This window comes from Canis lupus, chromosome 23 (assembly GCF_003254725.2).
Source record: "Canis lupus dingo isolate Sandy chromosome 23, ASM325472v2, whole genome shotgun sequence".
Taxonomy (NCBI): Eukaryota; Metazoa; Chordata; class Mammalia; order Carnivora; family Canidae; genus Canis; species Canis lupus.
In genome coordinates this window covers 22,663,703-22,683,278 of record NC_064265.1, presented here as the reverse complement: position 1 = coordinate 22,683,278, position 19,576 = coordinate 22,663,703, and positions in this window count along the sequence as shown.

The window sequence follows — 19,576 nt, the reverse complement described above, 5'->3', positions numbered from 1 at the left end:
TAAAATTTTGCACTTATAAATGAAGTATTCCTGCAGTTCTCAGAAATATAACAGAAACTAACCCAAGTGAATTTCACTTTCACATAATCTGGAAAAATATTTGGTATTAAAGCTGCTCTAAGTTCATTGGTTTAATTTAAAAAGTCATCTTTTTAGAGTCACCGACGTTTAATGTGATGCAAACATACTTTTATTCTGCCTGGCTTACTAGTCAAATAAATTCATGTTAAATCTCTTAAAAAATTTCTCAGCAAGAAAAATAAATTGGAATGATGGCTGACGAAGTTGTCACGAGTAATCTAAACATAATTGGTGGAAGCAAATGATTTCAGTAGATGTAAGTGGGATAAGAGTTTTAAAGTAAACTCTTTAGCAATAATTATATTTTACCGTATATGTACTTAAAAATAGCTTCCAAAATCGTTTTGGTAACTTGAAACCTCAGAGTTTTGCTGAGTAATATGGAATTAACACAAGCATATTTGTGAAATGCTATATGGTGGGAGACTTGGTTACCATAGAAATGGCCTCTCTTTCGTCATATATAAAAGAAATTGTGCTTGTAGAATTTTCTCCTTTAGGAGAACGTTCTCCTTTTGGAACAATTAGATTTATGACAGCCTATTGTATTAAAAATTTGTTTTGGCTTGATAGGATTTATAGTGACTTTAACCTCTATTGCTATTTTAACTTCAAATAAGTAATAATAACAACTGTGTTTGTTTGCTAGCATTGCCATACAAAATACTGCAGACTGTGTAAATAACATAAATTTATTTTCTTATAGTTCTGGTGGCTGGGAGTCCAAAATCAAGTTGCCAGTGGGGTTGGTTTCCTCATTGACCTTTCTTCTTGACTTGTGGATAACCGCCCTCTTCCTGCCTATTCATAGAATGGTCTGTTCATGCACACCTCTGGTGCTTCTCCATGTCCTGATCACCTCCTCTTATAAATACCCCAGTCCAGATTGCATTAGGATCTACACTGATGGTCTCATTGTGACTTAATTGCCCCCGTAAAGGCTCTATCTCTTGGGACACCTGGGTGGCTCAGCAGTTGGGTGTCTGCCTTTGGCTCAGGGTGTGATCCCAGGTCAAGGAATCTAGTCCTACATCAGGCTCCCTGCAAGGAGGCTGCTTCTCTAGCTGCCTATGTCACTGCCTCTTTCTCTCATGAATAAATAAATAAGTCCTTAAAAAAAAAATACAGTCACATTTTGAGGCAGAAGGGTTTAGGGCATCAATATGTAAATTTTAGGGGTATACAACTCAGTCCGTAGCAGCAACCCTTTTTATTTTTACTGTTTATAGCATTTTAACATATCACTAGATTAAACATTCATAAATTTTCTGTAATCATGACAAGATGTAATTCCATTTTCCATGCATAGCCTGGGAAAAACAAATGAATCAATTTCATGGTTTAATAGAATGTGGGCTCAAAGCATGTGTCATGGAACTTATCTGTTAAGTTAGTGCATTCCTATGAATGGTTAGTGCATTTCTATGAACCCCATGTAGTTGCCTATTATTCTGAACACAAGTTTTCCATGATGAAGGAAATCTAATATTTCGGTTTGTGTTGCTCTCTGAGAAAGATGGATCTGGGTAGTGACATATGAGCAACTATTGTAGATTCTAATAATAATAATAATAATAATAATAATGTCAGATTTTGAGCTGTTTAGGGTAATCTAGAAGCTAATTGTATGCCTGACTTTAAGGACAGATATCCCCTGCAATCTGAACTCTCTGAGTATTTAATATAGTAACTTACAAAAATTTTTTTACTGGGAATTTACTCACTGCACAAAATAATCTTTTGTAACAAATATACATGAGTATACTACTAAAATAATTTAAGATACACATAAATTCCAGATGAGAGAATGTAGAGTGCATTGAAGTCTTAATTTGGCTGTTTTTTCAAAAGGATTTAATATCTTACTCTTATTGTTTAATGTACTATACATTATAACTATTATCCTCCAATATTCATGCAACTATATCTTCTGAGCAGCTAGAAATGCTTTTGAAGAACATAAATGAGTCTAAAGACCTAGAATAGCCCACAGATTAAAAGGAAAATGGAAAATAAGAGCTATTGGGAGAGGGGCACTTGGGTGGTTCAGTGGTTGAGCTTCTGCCTTCAACTCAGTTCATGATCCCAGGGTCCTGAGATCAAGTCCCACATTGGGCTCCTTGTGGGGAGCCTCCATCTCCTTCTGCCTATGTATCTGCTTCTCTCTGTGTGTCTCTCAAGAATAAATAAATGAAATCTTAGGAAAAAAAGAGCTATTGGGAGAAATTTGAACCTAAAAGTTATTGAACCCAAATAAAAAATCTTTGGTCTTGCTAAGGAGTCAGAATTTAGTGAATTGAACAGTGAAAATGCTGAAGAACTGTTAACATCATATAGTGAAGGAATTACTCCTTAGAAAATTCCATCAGTTTGATTAAGTTCATCATTGCTGTGAGGAAGATGAAGAGCAATCCTGATTTAACTATAAAGTCTCAAAATAAATTTTAGGAAGTTTATATAAAATAGTTATTGTTGAAAGTGAGTGTGATTGTGTCCTGATTAAAAACAACATATCCAAAAGTTGCAAATACTGTGTATTTTCAGTAACAAATGGAGCCCAAATAGTCTATTTTGAAGATTTTGTTGGTGTCTTTAGCCCATTGCTTTGTTAAGTGGCGTTAGTCAAAGATTCATGGCCATTCACTTCCAGAGTCCCAAGAACCAAGGGGGAGAAGATTGCCTCTTATTCCTTAGATTCAGAAAATTAGCAATTTACTGTTTTACAGTAAAGTCCTCTAGCAACTTACTTTTGCTCACTCATATCCCCACCAAACAGCAAGTATCATCACAGCTTCTAAGCCCTTCTTCTTGCCACCAAACTTTACTAGAGAACTCTTCCATTTACAGGTAACCATTAAAAAAGTGCTTTACTAAGAGTGATTTTCAACCATTAGTTACTTATAATCTCACCATTTTTATTATATTACATTTTCACTGAAGTACAGGTAGAAAATATATTTATACCTGATATTGTGTGGTATCCAGTTGTCTTAGTGCTAAATAATTAGGAACTGGTATTTACTTCTGCATCCCCACTGTTTAAATATTGTAGGAACTCATGTTTTGGATGGATGGATGGATGACTGATAAAAAAATAGCTGTCTCTGACATTGCCAATTTCTGGGCAGGCTGGGAACTTGATCATTGTGCAAAATTTTCTTTCTATGAAAAAATGTATTTGGAGTTACAAATAACTTTCACATAGACTTTTGGAGCACAAAACTGGTGTACTGTCCCATTCTATATCACAATCTTCCTGGTAGAGTTTTCTAGGATTCCCTTATGGAAACCTGACTTGTATTTTCTCTTCCTATCTGATTTGTAATTACTCACTTTAGGACCTTACACTTCAGATGTAGCCTTACTTTTACTCTCCAGCTGAAATTACTCCTTCTGGGACTATGCCTAATGTGCTATCCTAAATGCCAAAAGATCAAATAGGCATGGTCTAAGAGAAGAGTCATAGGCAATTGTGTGCTGCACAGATGGCTTTGAAGGATGACAGGAGAGGCTTTATTTCATTCCACAGATTTCACAACTTATGCTATGGTTCCAGCCCTATCACTCCTTTCTACAATGCAGACACAGTTCCCTCTCACTATAATGAGAAGAGCTTATAATGAGGCTTCTCCTTTGCCCCTGGTACCAGCATTATGGCGGGGTATCATTTCATTTCCATGTGCTCTGTCCTCTGGAGACTTTTTCTGGTGCAGCCTAACTAGGAGAGTGTCTTCTCATTAATGTCATTGCTATATCTGATAAATTCTTTCCTTCCTGTTAAGGTTGAAGGTAGAAATTGTCACTCAGATTTGCAGTACAGTGAAAAAACATTTTCAAAGCTTTCTTGGAAAGGCTGATAGACTGAATTTCTCAGGAAAGTACGCAGGAATGTTGACTTATTTCTACTCATCTATGTTTATTTGGTTTCCAAGAATGGGGAAGTCTATCAGACGAGTGTGTTTTACCAAGGCCACAACAAAATTAAGTACTTTAAGTATGTGCTACAGTTTTATTTTCTCATTTACCTTTCTCTTTTCCTATCATGGCCTTGGAAATTATTTTTCATTTTAAATTACTCAAGCAAAATTGTGCATTTCTATCCATTTCATTTCTGTTGATCACTTCTACTGACCAAGAATCTTGAGAAATAGAAATGTATAGTTTTTATTTAATAGAAAAGGAAGTAAGGACAAATTGAACACAAATAGCTTCTTACAGCCTCACCATATACTTTGAAACTGTCCATCCAGAACAAACTTAAAAGTATCTATAGAAATTATAAACTGGGCAATGATTACCAACAGTTGCTTACATCACAAAAAGAAAAGCAGACAGACATTATGTGCCTCTAGGTAGAAGAACACAATACTACCTAAAATATTTTTTTCCAAAAAAATCAGATCTGCTTTTAATTAAACCTACATTTAACTCACATTTTCCAGGAAATGCAGGGACAAAGGGACATGCTAACACTACAGGAATGCAATCAGCAAAATACAGAACTTGTTTATTCAACAAATAAATTTCAAGGAGGAACAAAAATGTTGGAGGGAAACCTACAGATTTAAAGGGACTTAAGAAACTTATCATTAATCCACCATTGACTAGATCCTGAGAGAGAAAAATTTGGAATTGTTGCCCAAATTCGTTATTCAACTAAGGAAGGAATTCAGTCTTAGAAAGGCTAACTAACTTGGCCAAGGTCATATATCTACAAGAAACCTAACTGTCAAAGCTCTTGTTTTCTGATGCCATAGGTCTTAGTAGCAGCGTGGAGTATCTTAAAATATACATGTAGGCCATGATATCAGACTTAACTAGAGCTCAATAGAAAGTAAGGAATAGGGGATCCCTGGGTTGCTCAGTGGTTTGGCGCCTGCTTTTGGCCCAGGGTGTGATCCTGGAGTCCCGGGATTCAGTCCCACGTCGGGCTTCCTGCATGGAGCCTGCTTCTCCCTCTGCCTGTGTCTCTGCCTCTCTCTCTCTCTCTCTCTGTTTCTCATTAATAAGTAAATAAGTTGTTTTTTTTTTTTTAAAAAAAGGAAGGAATAAAATTTGACTTGGTCACATAAATAGGTAGTAGTATTTATTTGTCTTAATTGGAATTTTATTATTGGCTATATTGAACAATTGTCATACTCTATCATATTCCACATTTGAAAAAAGAAACTCAAGTACACTGGAAACAAAAACTTCTCAGAATTCTTTCCCTCCAAGATTAAATTTACTCTTTCCAGGTGTATGACATTAACTAGAGAGGAGATACATGCAATCTGAATTTGCCTTTGAAACAAATATATAGTAAAGCATAACCAAAACCAAAATAACTTCATTTGATTAGCATTCTAATTCATGAGCTAGAATTAATATAGACCAGAACACTCCTAATCCTCCTTTTGCATATACATATTTGAAAGTAGATATCATAGTTTATTGTATGTATAAGGAGATAAATTTTCTCTGTACTTAACTGAATTAGGATTGAAATCTCTTATGCAAGAGCTCATTCCTTATACCTTCCATGAGAGTGAGCAACACAAGAAAGTCAATCCTGGCAAAGAAAACATACTCAGGGCAAGATATTGTGTGGGAATCTTTTTTTTCTTCTTCAAATATATCTCTGCATTTATACTTATCCCACATATGTAAACCGTGGAAAGATTCAAGATATGAGAAGATTCAAACTATGAATGGAGGAAAGATTTTGAATGCTTTATCATATAGACAGAAAAGAATATATATTTCACAAATATGTGAAAGTTATTAAAGGGGCGCCTGTCTGACTCAGTCAGAAGAGCAGGTGACTCTTGATCTTGGGGCTGTAAATTCAAGCCCCATTCTGGCTGTAGAGATTACTAAGAAAATAAACTTTAAAAAATAATAAAAGTTCGAACGCATTGTTTTCCACCACTTCTCTCCCATTAGTGAAAGTCTTCCCTTAACTTTTGAATTTGATGAAATTTCCATGACTGTATTCTAGTCATATATTGAAAGTAGAATGATGATGCCTGTGGAATAGTTCAAACCTAAGTCATATTTGTTCATCAGCTGTGTTTTAAAAGAAGCACACAGCCTCTGGCATATAAAGATACAATTCGTTTGTTGAATAATTTCAATGGTTTATCTTAATTTATTATTTTTATTGGTATTGCAGTCAGGAAATCTATATTAAGTTGCTAAACAGAAAATCTGGAGTGATTTTGAAGTAAGCAAATAAATTTTGATTGAGCATTTAATGTGTGTAAGACACAAGGCTGTATATTCTCTTTTGGGATAGAGCAAAATGAGTAAGTCAACCATTCTAATAAATATATCTTTAAACCATTTATAAAGAGTTAACTGGAGTATAAGAAAATGTATTCTCTCAATTTTTCTTTGAATGCTGATCATTTTACCTGAAACAGAATGTTGTGGAATTAGGAGTCATAGGACTTCATATATTCCCATTCTATATTAGATATGTGGGCATTATATTTTTAGATTCATAATAAAGCACATCTGATAATAAAATATAATATTTGAAATCAAGACTTACAGAATTCATTTCTTTGGGGAAAAAAACAACCATAGTTTAATTCAGGACATTAGTTTATCATAAATTTTCTACCTTTGTCACTTTGGGGCAGTTTAGACAAAGAAGGCATGCCAAGGATGAGTCAGGGAGATTGAGATCTGAAGAGCTCAATATTGTGTAGAGGAACTAAGCAGGAGGATTATCTGATTAGATACCATATCTGTACAAAGTCAATTAAAGTGCATATCTTATTCTTCCAGAAAGTGATTATCAACATTTTCATTGGACCAAAGTGAACATTTCTATTGGATTTGCATCACAGTTGGATGGGAGTCCAAATCTTCTCTTCATCATTATATAGCCAGGTTCTCAGCTAGCCTGCCATGTTACTTAGATCATACAGTATAGCCCATTTCATAGCTAAGTCATCCATGGTGAATACTTTTGTTCCAGCTTGCCTTTTGTGCTGACATCTGGCCTCTGTTTATACCTCAGGTCTCATCTCAGCAAAGTGACCTGAATTATGAATCTCTGATTTTGTAGGTCAAATCTTAAGGAAACTACAATTTCTCTGAAACATTCAAGCCTAAATATGGCATACAGAGTGGGAGACAAAGGTCAAAATAAAAAAAAATTAAAAAGAAAATGAAGTATTCAGTTACAATAGAAGAATGCTCCAAAATGCCACTGGATTCACTCTCTTTGTTACAAAGGTCATTATAACTCCGATGGCATTTTCACTAACTGAGGGTTTTCAAGCATCTCGTACCCTACAATAGAAAGCTTGTGCAATGGGAAATACTGGGTATATTGTACCGTAATCACATTGTTAGAGATGATTGAGGGGGTGCACATTGTTCCTAATTCCATGCAAGGGAAGTAAACATAAATGTTTGCATAAATTTGAAAACCGTGTGACATAGAGGGTGTATAAGAACAGATAGAATGTAGTCAATAAGTGTAAAACTCTTTAATGAATCCCAACATCCTCTCAGTGTAGCACGTCTTAAGCCCCTGTTCTGTGCTTTGTTACGCATTTATTGGGATGAGAAAGCCAGAGTCCTATGCCAGGAAAATCACAGAAACAGATCATGAAAAATGAACTATAATAACTTATTCATTCTGGGATGGGAGTGTGCCTATGGTACATTGAAATATAGATGTATTATATTGAAATATATATTATTATGTATATATATAAAGTTATTCTTTGGAGGAAGGATGAAATCAGAGAAAGTGACATTTGAATTAGACAAGTAAGACACATAAGATAAACAGTGGGAATGTTAGCATAAAATTGTGTGCCTATTTAAAAACTGATGTAAACATGTCATGGAGAGTCTTACATTTATTTCTTATATTAACATTGGGTCCATACAGCACATTCACCTTTCAAGGCTTTTGAAAAAAGCCTTTCAAATGGACCGCCTCATTTGTTTCTGTGTATAGCTCTGGGCAGGTGGCCATGTGGTATTTTATCATCACTGATATCATCAATATTTTATAGATGAAACACCCAAGGTGCAGGGAGGGTTTGTGATTTCTCACAAGGCTTTAGTAAATAAGCAAGGGAATTGGGCCTAGAAACAGTGCTTTTTTGCCATCTTGAAATTGGGTACTTTATTCCATACTTCAACCACAGTATTCAGTTTGTTGCCTTCACCACTCCACCCAGGAACTGTGAGATACAGTTAATGACAATTGCTGCTGATCCCCTTCACATGCTACAGAATGAAGCAGAAAAGCAGCAAGTAGTCCTGAAGTCTAGTAGAAGTATATTTTGTTCCTATTGAGAGCATTGAAGGGAACATTGTTTGGTGGCCATGAACATAAAACAGTTGATTCTAAACATAATACTAGAGAACAGTTAGTTTTGTTGTGTTTTTTGTCTTTATTGAATTAAAACATATGTAGGGAAACACAGATATGATTCAGTTATATGAATTTTCACTGAGTGCTGTGATAAGCAGTGCGATCAAGAAGCAGAACATGACTGACAATCTCAGAAGTGTCCCCTTCTAGTCACCAAGTCATGATCATTTTTCTGACTTCTCCTATTTTACCTGTTTTTGAACTTTATGTAAATAGGATCATTCACTATGCCTTCTTGTATCTGGTTTCTTTTGCTTAACATGGTGTGTAAGATGAATTCACACTATTGCATGTAACTGTACTTCATGCATTCTCATTGCTGCTTAATATACCAGTATATGAATATATCACAAGTTATTTCTCTTTCAGCTGTGAAAAGCATTTGTGTTGGACTATGAATAATGACTTTAAAAACTCTGTAGTGCTAGCTTTTGTTTTACCTAATTTTAAAATTTTATAGGAAGAGCTTTATGAGGTAAGTTAAAAAATTGTAAGTGAATTTTGTTACTTTTTTATAAGTACTTCAGAAGTAGAAATAGAAAGGTGATGAAGTAAAATGAGAGAAAGGAGAAAAAAATGGGGGTACTGTTGATGATGTTTCTCCCTGATTTACAATTATAGTGGTAATTGTGCTAATGGTAATTATGGTCATGACAGTTCTAACTATTGAGCATTTGGAGGGTACCAAGCAATCTACTAAATGTTTCATGTCTGTGATCTCATTTAGTCCTCAGATCAGTTCTGTGAGAATTTTACAATAATCATATTTTATGGAGGAAACTGAGGCTTATATACATCAGCTACTTGTTGAAGTCACACAGTAAGAAAGATACGGAATCAGAATTTGAGTTCTACAATCCATCTCTAAATTCAGTGAGCTTAACCACTGTCTTTTCCATTACTTCTAAAAATATAGGAAACTTTATTCCTATTTCACAGTTGAAGAAACTAGATCAGAAAGGTAACTGACTCAAGGTCACAGAGATAGGAAACTGGGATACACAAAAATATTGACCTAGAAGTCCAGACTTTAAAAAATACTGAACCAGAAGAAGGGACAAGAGGAAAAGAGCTAGAATAAGGATCAAAATCACTAAGCATACTTATCCCTTAGTGTTCAGCCTTGAAAAGAGACATCACTCTAAGTATTTAAAAATGGCAGAATTTAATACAAAGAATAAGTTATGCAGGTGATGGTAGGGCCAAGCCAAGAAGTGAATATAGTACCCTAACTCCAAGATTAGCATTAGCAGGAAAACAACACCCTTTGCAGACTATAAGGACAAGAGGAGTAAGTGATATTGTACCTCAAAGGTCTCTATTACCGGTAACAGCTGGAATCACAGGCATGTGTTTGGTGTACCAGGATAGAAATGACCAGACATAAAACTGGACATCCTGGATGGAAGAGACCCAAGAATTATCCAAGATGCTTCCAAGGCTAGGGGAAGAATCTGAGTTTATAGGAGTCTCTGCTATAAGAAGAATATTTAAATAATTTACCCTGGTAGAAGAGAGAACAGTAGGAAGAAATGGTGAATGCCAGCCTAGAATCCTGGGCTCCACCCCAGAAATTCTGATTCACTAAGTCTTGGTTGGGACCACAGATTCTGCATTTTTAATCAACTCCAGGTGTTGCTGATAATAGCTGGCCCAAAGAAGGTGCTGGAGTAGTACTGCTATAACATTTAAATGCAGACATTTACTTATACAGTGAGTTATACAACTGTTCCATCAGAAGATCTTCTGATCATGAGAATATGGTAAATATATCCAATATATGTAATATCACCCACCCTCACTGTAGCAGCATCCCCCCCCCCAACACACACACATAAGTGTTGGCATATGGTAGAAGCTTATGTATTTATTCAGTTACAGATAAATATCTGTCAGCCAAAATCTCATTTCTGTAACATTTTTCATTTAAAAATGGAAATAAATCAGACATTATTTCAGTCTTTTCATGAGCATCTTTAGTAGTTAGAAACAGCATCTTTATTCTTTAGATTATCATATTGTGGACACTGTGACATGACTATTCTTACACTGACCTAAATTCTTAATTTAGGATTTGGCACATGGATGGGCAAGTGTTGATTTTCAGTGAAAGTGTAATGCTTCCCTGAAATATACCAATAGTAAATTTGCCAATCTTTAGTAGTAAAAATCCATATGGTGATTTTAAATGCTACAGTTGTTATGTTATTCCCTCTCCTATACACAATCAAGACTTCACCCATAGGAATAAACACATGTTGCCTAATTCCAGTAAATCTTTATATACATATACAACTTCTCCTCTTAGTTTTCATTTTCTTGGTCTCTCTTATAGCAAAGGACTCTAATTTCCTATTCCTTCTGGAATTACTCGGTATTTTTAGCTTTGATTGAACTTCTGTTGTCATTTGGTCAAAAACCTTTATTTTTAAAAATATTTATTTATTTATTCACAAGAGACACAGAGAGAGGCAGAGACATAAGCAGAGGGAGATGCAGGCTCTATGCAGGGAGTCGGATTCTGGATTCAATCCCAGAACCCTGGGATCACGCCCTGAGCTGAGGGCAGACGCTCAACCGCTGAGCCACCCCAGCATCCCAGGTCAAAAACCTTTAAAAGATAGGAATTTACTTTGCATCTGGAACTCAAGATGCAATTTCCTTTACAAATTAGGATGTTATTTCAGCTCTTTAATCATGTGTTCCTTTGCTAGGACTAACATCCATTTGTTTCCTGTTCTGTTTTCTCTGAGCCAAATTTCTAGTTTATTTTATGATTGTGCTTGAGAGCACAGGCATTGAAATATTTTTGCAACACATGTGTCATGCTGGAAATATTATGGCTTAATGTGGAATTATTTATTTTCAAGTTTAAGTTATTATGGATGATGAACATTTTAAAAAATAGTATATCCCCAAATACAACCATTCTTTACTGAAATGTTAAATGCCAGTTCTTTCTTTTGAGCCATGAAAAGTTCAGAAAAGTAAAAGCAGAGACTATGGCAAAATTTAGTTATCGCTTTCAAAAGTAATGGGCAAAATACATGATTCAGCAGAACTCTAGGACATAAGACACTCATGTAGAATTATTTTGATCTCTTCCAGGTCACTAAGAGTTACAAAGAGATATAAATCCCATGCAAAGCCATGCTTGAATTCTAGGGAGAACAGATCTCTCAGGAATGACTCCTCCTGTCTTTAGGCAAGAAATTACCTAGGCCAATTTGCAGACTAAATTAAAATTATTTGGAAGAAAAGACCCTACAGCCTTCTTTGCAACCCTTATTCCAATATATAGGGCCTCACACTGTTTTCTCTCTTCCATTGCACCTGCATGAATTTTCTATGCATATATGCAAGGCTTGTGCTGTTCATGCCTTATGTGCTTTGTATGGTTGATACTGAGAATGACATTGCTTCTTTCCTCCTATAACATGGCCAAATTTTTTTTAAATTTTTATTTATTTATGATAGTCACAGAGAGAGAGAGAGGCGCAGAGACAGAGGCAGAGGGAGAAGCAGGCTCCATGCACCCGGAGCCCGATGTGGGATTCGATCCCGGGTCTCCAGGATCGCACCCTGGGCCAAAGGCAGGCGCCAAACCGCTACGCCACCCAGGGATCCCACATGGCCAAATTTTTTTTTTTTTTAAATTTTTATTTATTTATGATAGTCACACAGAGAGAAAGAGAGAGAGGCAGAGACACAGGCAGAGGGAGAAGCAGGCTCCATGCACCGGGAGCCCGACGTGGGATTCGATCCCGGGGCTCCAGGATCGCGCCCTGGGCCAAAGGCAGGCGCCAAACCGCTGCGCCACCCAGGGATCCCCAAATTTTTAAGGAAAAAATACCAATAATGGGATTTCAACACTGTATGTGGGATAGATAAATGGAGAAGTTACATGCAATAACCAGAGTATACAATTTTAAAGTAGGTATCTTTGAAGGCCAGATCCCTTCCTTCAAGGAACCAGAGACAATGACCAAGATACTTAGTGTGAATATTTGCTGCTGTGTTTCGGGGTTTTTCAACTGGGCTAAGATTTTTAATTGTTTCTCAGGAGAATCTGTTATATAATAGTATATCTTTAGGGTCAGGAAATAAATAAAGGTAATATAAATGTGGCAGCTCTGTCTTGTATGCAGTCTGCATGCCAGACACCTCAAAATCAGTCCTCACTGTTGGCTAGAGGAAGCAGTGGACATAGTCCTCCAGAGTTGAAAACCATTTGAAAACAAGTTGAGAAGTTTGAGAACACATGGGATAAGCTTGAAACCCTGGCTCAGCTGCTGAAGTCTTGCTGTGAATTATATTGCTTTTTTTTTTTTTTTCCTTTTTTTCTTTTTCCCCTACTCTGGCATAGAACTGACTGACTTTAGAGTTGGATTGTAAATTCCATAAATGCAGGAACCATATCTGGTTCTACACTTCTGTATGCCCATCATATATGATACCATCTGGCATAAATTAGAAATGTGTCTAAGAACTCAGTTAAGCAAAAGATAGAATCCAGGAACTGAAGAGACAGAAAAAGGAGTTTCCTTGACTTTTTGTATCAACTTCTCTTACATACTAGAATTTTCGTTTTTAGAACAATGATCACCCCCTTTTAAAAAATGAGATATTTATGTAACATAAAAATCACCTTAAAAAGTATAATTTGGTAGGCTTTAATACATTCATGAGTTCATACAAATATCCCCATTACCTAATTCCAAAACATCTTCATCACCCCAGAAAGAAACGCTGTATATATTAGTAGTCACTCCTTATTTTCCTCTCCTCCCTTACCCCCAGGCAATTATTAATCTTCTACTTATATGAATTTGGATTTTATATTAATGGAATAATATGATATATGGCCTTTTAGGTATGGTTTATTTCACTTAATTTCTAAGGCTTATCAGTGTTGTAGCATGTACCACTTATTGAAAAGACTATCCTTTCCTCATTGAATTCTCTTGGCACCCTTGTTGAAAATTTGTTTACACTTATTCCATTAACACAGTCTTTATTTCCATAACTTATAGTTTTGAAATCAGGAAATGTGAATCCTTCAACTTCCTTCTTTCCTTTTCAAGATTATTTTGTCTATTATAGGACTCAACGTTTCCATATAAATCTTGGGATCAGCTGGTCAATTTCTGTAAAGAAGCAAATTATGATTTTGAAAGAGAATATGATAAGTTTGTTTATCAATTTTTTAAAAAAGATTTTATTTATTTATTCATGAGAGACACACAGAGAGAGGCAGAGAGACATGGGCAGAGGGAGAAGCAGCCTCCCAGTAGGGAGCCTGATGGGGGACTTGATCCTGGACCCTGGGATCACACTGTGTGCCAAATGCAGATGCTCAACCGCTGAGCCACCCAGGTGTCCCAGTTTGTATATCAATTTATAGAATATTCCCATTTTAACAATAGTAAGTCTTCCAACCCATGAACATGGGATATCTTTACCTTTACCTAAGTTATTTTCAATTTTTTTCAATGATAGTTTTTAGCCTTTAATGTACTACTCTTGTACTAACTTTTGTTAAATTTATTCCTAAATATTTTTGATGTTATTATAAATGAAATCATTTTCATAATGTCATTTTCAGATTATTTATTGCTAATGTGTTGATATGCAATTGATTTTTATATATTGATCTTGCATCCTAAACTTTGCTGAATTCATTCGTTAGCTCTAATTGTATATAGAGTGCATGTGTATTCTTTTTCTTGCCTAATTACCCTAGCTAGAACCATCAGTACAATGTTTAGTAGCTGTGGCAAGAGCATGTATCATCATCTTGTTTCTCTTTGAGCATTACTTCTTAGAAATCAACACTATATACATTTACGCCAAACTTTTTTTAGTTCATCATTAAGTGTTCTTCTCAAGCAAACTTTTAATAAAACTTCTGAACATAGCAGCATTCAGGGAACATATGATAAAATGTAAAATACAATTTGTCTTTAAAACTCCTCTCTTGGGGATGCCTGGGTGGCTTAGCAGTTGAGTGTCTGCCTTAGGCTCAGGGCATGATACCGGAGTCCTGGGATCGAGTCCCACATCGGGCTCCCTGAATGGAGCCTGCTTCTCCCTCTGCCTGGGTCTCTGCCTCTCTCTCTCTCTCTTTCTCTCTCTCTCTCTCTGTATCTCTCATGAATAAATAAAATCTTAAAAAAATAAAATAAAACTCCTCTCTTGGGGCATGTAGGTGGCTCAGTTCATTAGGCATCTGCCTTCAGTTCAGGTGATGATCCCAGGGTCCTGAGATTAAGCCTCTATCAGACCCCCTGTACAGTGGGGAGCCTCTTCTCCCTCTCCCTCTCTTGTGCTCTCTCTCTTGCTATTTCTCTCTCAAACTCATCTCTTACTAGGGAAAGAAAATGCCTTCTCACAGAGGGCAAAAATGTTATAAGAGAATTGCAGGTAAAATACTATGGGCTTTCACAGGACAGAGAGAAGATATTCCATGAAAAATCATAGAAGGTGCTAAAAGGGAGGAAATGTTTGATTTGGGTGTAGTAGGACAGGCAATACTAGGAAATACAGTGACAGAGAACTTAGGTTTTTAAGTGAGGCAAAAAATGTAAACAAAACATAGCAGTGGGAAACCATGAAGCATCTTTGGGGACCCATGAGAAATTCAGCTTAAGACACTTAAATTGCCCCTGGGAGGTAGTTAGAAATAAGGGTTGAGTTTCTGAGACCATGAAGGGAGCCAATGCCAAGGACGATAATTTTTAAATAGTGGGATTTATATAAATTTTTGAACTGGAGTGATAATATAAATTTTAATAGATATGTACAAGGCATTATTGCATATTGATAGGTATAGAGAAGACTCTTAGTAAGCATTCACCCATTTCCACCAGAGGCTGCTTTCAGAAAATACTTCTGGCTATCTGTACTTGAACTACTTCCTTCTGGGTGTACAGGAACCCACAAATCACACCTATAGGACAAGACAAATTCTGGGTAGTTAATGACCCTGGAAGCAGACCTTAACCAATGGCAGATTAAACAAACAAACAAACAAAATACACAGATAAATACTTCATCATCCTTGACCTTGGTCAGAATAACTCTCAGCTGTGTTCTATACGGTCTCCCAGTGGAATGAAGTCCTAGATGATCACATCAGTAGCTTTCTTGATATCACACCCTTAATTTGTGTCCTTCTCTTCTCTGGTTTACTTCCCACTCTCATGCTAGGTTTCCTGAGATCACTTCCCAGATAAACTATATGTACATGCATATTTTTCTCAGGGTCAATTTACGGTGGAACACATCCTAGAAAACATGTATCATCTCCTTTATTACTTATAATAACCCTCAAAGTGTCCTCATTTTACAGATGAGGACACCAAGGTATAGAGATGTTTGGTCATTTATTCAGGGCACAAAATTAGAAAATGACATAGACAAAATTCAAACCCAGGTGGTCAGTCTCCTAACCTCTATTAAAGACTAGGACTTCTTCCCCCATAGTGATAAATCATCAGCCACATCTTTAATACTTTGTGTTGGCTCCCATGTCAACAGACTGAGGAAGAATAGCCAGGTTGCACTTGGTTGTACAGTGTAATAAATAGAACCAACCATAGAAGCTCACAGAGAATCCATGTTTTAGTAGCCCCTCTCAGACTTTCCTGTTACTCAGGGGTGGTGGTGGGGGCAGTTGGTGGGGCAGAGTGTATCATAAATCCTTTTTGCTACTCATGAAAAATACTAGTAGTGAACCCAAAGATATTTCTATTTTTCTGGAAGCTAACAGGGTTGTACTGATAAGATCATTCCAACCAGCCCACTTGACCTTGTCAATTTCAAATTTTGCACCCACTGCTAATGAGTCTTTGCTATAGTTCTGCCTTTGACTTGAGAAAATTGCAGGTGCTTGGGAGGCTGCAGGTGTGAAAATAGAAAGGGTGATAGTAGCCATAAACTCCAGAAAGAACCATGTTTTGTGAGCAAAGTCTCCTGAATGTGTCTAGAATCAGTATGCTCAGTTATACTTGGGTCCTGCTATAGGCTTATAGGCTCTCTCTCTTTCTCTCTCTCTCTCTCTGTATCTCTCATGAATAAATAAAATCTTAAAAAAATAAAATAAAACTCCTCTCTTGGGGCATGTAGGTGGCTCAGTTCATTAGGCATCTGCCTTCAGTTCAGGTGATGAGGAAGAATCCAGAGAATCCAAACCTCACAGTCTTGGAAACTTACTGTTCCTTATAAGCCAAAGAATACTCTTACTAACCTGGTCAAGCTACTTGATGTATCTATGTTACAGATTCCTCATAAGTAAAAAGGAAGTGCTAGCTGTTGTTGAAAGATGTAAGCATTTGATGCATTTTTGTTCAAGCATTTTAAGATATGGAAAGTAGCATATCTTTTTTTCTTTTAGTGCTGTTTCTCAGAAAGAGTTACTCTCAATATTGTGGGACCCAGGAAATTTAACAAAAATCCCCTACCCCTGGACAAGCAGAGCAGGACTAACTCCATTTTGTGCTGCACCTGCCACCTCCTGTATGACCCCCACATGACCTGCTTATTGCTTAAGGTGCTGCCCCACCCTAGTCAAGCCGCTGAGCACACCCTTACGGGAAATCCGCTCATAAAAATGCAACCCCGAAAAAAAAATGTAACCCCGCCTTGTGCCCGCCAAAACTGTGCGCCAATTCTGACCAGAGTGATATGCCAGTTCAAGTGGTCACTATAGGGTGAATCATGATTCAATTGGCCACCTACGTGTGGACTGACACGACTGTGCAACTTTCTGTGTGTGTTAAAATCCCATTGGCCACTGGCCCCTATAAAGCTGCTACGCCTCTTAGCCTCGGGGTCCAAGTCCCTGCTCCACTGTGTGGGGTATACTTGGACCCAAGTTCGAGCTTGTAAATAAACCCTCGTGTGTTTGCATTGGTGTCGGCTCCTTGGTGGTTTCTCGGATTCGCAATCTTGGGCACAAAAAATATCAATTCCAAGAGATTATAAGAGAGAAAAAGATTCTGGGGTCAAATAAATTAGGAAAGTGCTGCATACACTATAACCTCGCCTGGGATATTCACATTACACATGAACACAGAAGAGGTTCTAGAAAGTCCTGCAGTGGAGAAACCTCTTAAACTAGTACTTCCTAAGTTTATTTGACTACAGAATATTTTATTCGGCTAAAAACCATTCACATGCCACAGGACTCATTTTCTGTGAATGTATTTTAGGAAACCATATTCCAGAGCAAAGAATGGATTGAGAGTTTTCTTTAGAAACAAAAAAACACAGTGTGTTTAAAGTTTGAGCTATGAAGCATGTAAACACAATTTGGTGGCTGCAAATGATTAGGAAAATGGTTTAATGAAAAACAGCAGAAGTGAGAAGAACTGAAGAATTTTCTTGAAGGGGATCTTGCTTTCCTCAGCACCATGTTGGTTCTGCTTATTTGACTGGATGTCACTCCTCCCCTAATTGGTGTCCTTTTTGTGCAGGTCCTCTTCTTGCTCCCTAACGTCCCTATCTGCATAGCAGAATACCGTTAGAAAGGAATGTACTCTTTACTAAAGAATTTGTAGGTTAGATAGAGGGATAGGGTTTTATCATTCACTTCAGAAAACATTGTTATTATTCCAGAGCTTTTAGTTTGTGTCCTCAAAGGGGGATTCTTTACCCTTCTCATCTAGTCTTCCATTTCTTCCTCTCTCAGAACCTCCTAGAAAGCTCTGGGTGAATTCCCTGTACCATGTTGCAAATTCTGCTCTCTCCTGCTACTACTCCAGATTTGTATCCTGCAGTCTACCTATGTACATAGACAAATACAGAAGCACTTCTAGTTACTATGATGCTCCATGATTCAGGTAGCAATTTAATGGTTTTCTTTGTTTATTTGAGGAAGATCTTTAGGGTCTCAACCCCATTCAGCTTGTTCAGGTATCCCCCCACCCCCAAACACACATAGTAGTATTCCCATTTAACATTCTAGAGAATGCTTATCAGTTTCTAAATCCTTATCAGTTTCATCTTAAAAATTAAGAACTAACCATTTTTCACAAGTTTTCTACTATTGCCCTCTTTAATTCCTTGACAAACTAGGATTTTACATTACTTTTTAGTAAAATAAAATTAAAAGTGTCCTTCAACTAAAACTTTGGTGTCTTTAAGATATTCTCTCATTAGAATTTGACAAATAAAGTATCCCTAATGTATAAAGGAATCTCTTTGGGATTTTACTGATATAGGGCTCCTAATGGAGTATCTTAAAAGTATTTCTGGACCAGGTCTCTATAACAAACATTTGTATTTTGACAGCTTTATTTTTGTCTCTCTTGGTAGAGAGTGGTCATTGGGCATCTCAGAATGCAAAGACCAAGCGAGCTCAAACAGAATCCATTTAAAAATCAGGAGCTTCATCAAAACGCTCATTAGCATAAAGGCTAATTGCTAATGTCTAATTCCTTCTACCATTAACATTGGTATTGTTAAAACCACAATAAGACAGTTAAGTGAAGCAGAAATAATATCACATACTCTTAGATACATAGCCTCAGTGAATGAGATTTTCTACAGTTCTATACTTTTCTCTATAGCACCTATTCATCTAGTCTAACATCTAATCTATTGGTATTTTCTTACTAAATGATTTTTCCCCAGCCACACCCAACCAACATTTCTGGCATGAAAATGGGGCCACATGTAGACTTATATATTTATAAGAAGTTACATTGGAGTTTCTCTAATTGATATTAGAATAGTAACATCAAATATTTTATGTTTTGGTTCTCATGAGTAAATCTAACTTATTATTTTAAATAATGGAGTCTGCTGTACTATAAGCCAGTTGGATAAACACCATTTGTGACCCATGGGAACCATACTGCATGCAGTTAGTCGATTTAGTAAGGTTGCTTTTAAAAATGGAAAATGACTTTAACAATAGCATAAAGAAGGTATAACACAATGCAGATTGAGACATATCTTTACTAGAGTCTTGTATAAGTATTTAGATTTCTGATTTCCAGATGTCAAACTGGTAATATATTCTCTTCAAAATTGTATTATAATTACCAAATGTGTCAGTCACTTTTTGCAGCTGATGTGTAGGTACATTGCATTTGGATCTAACTT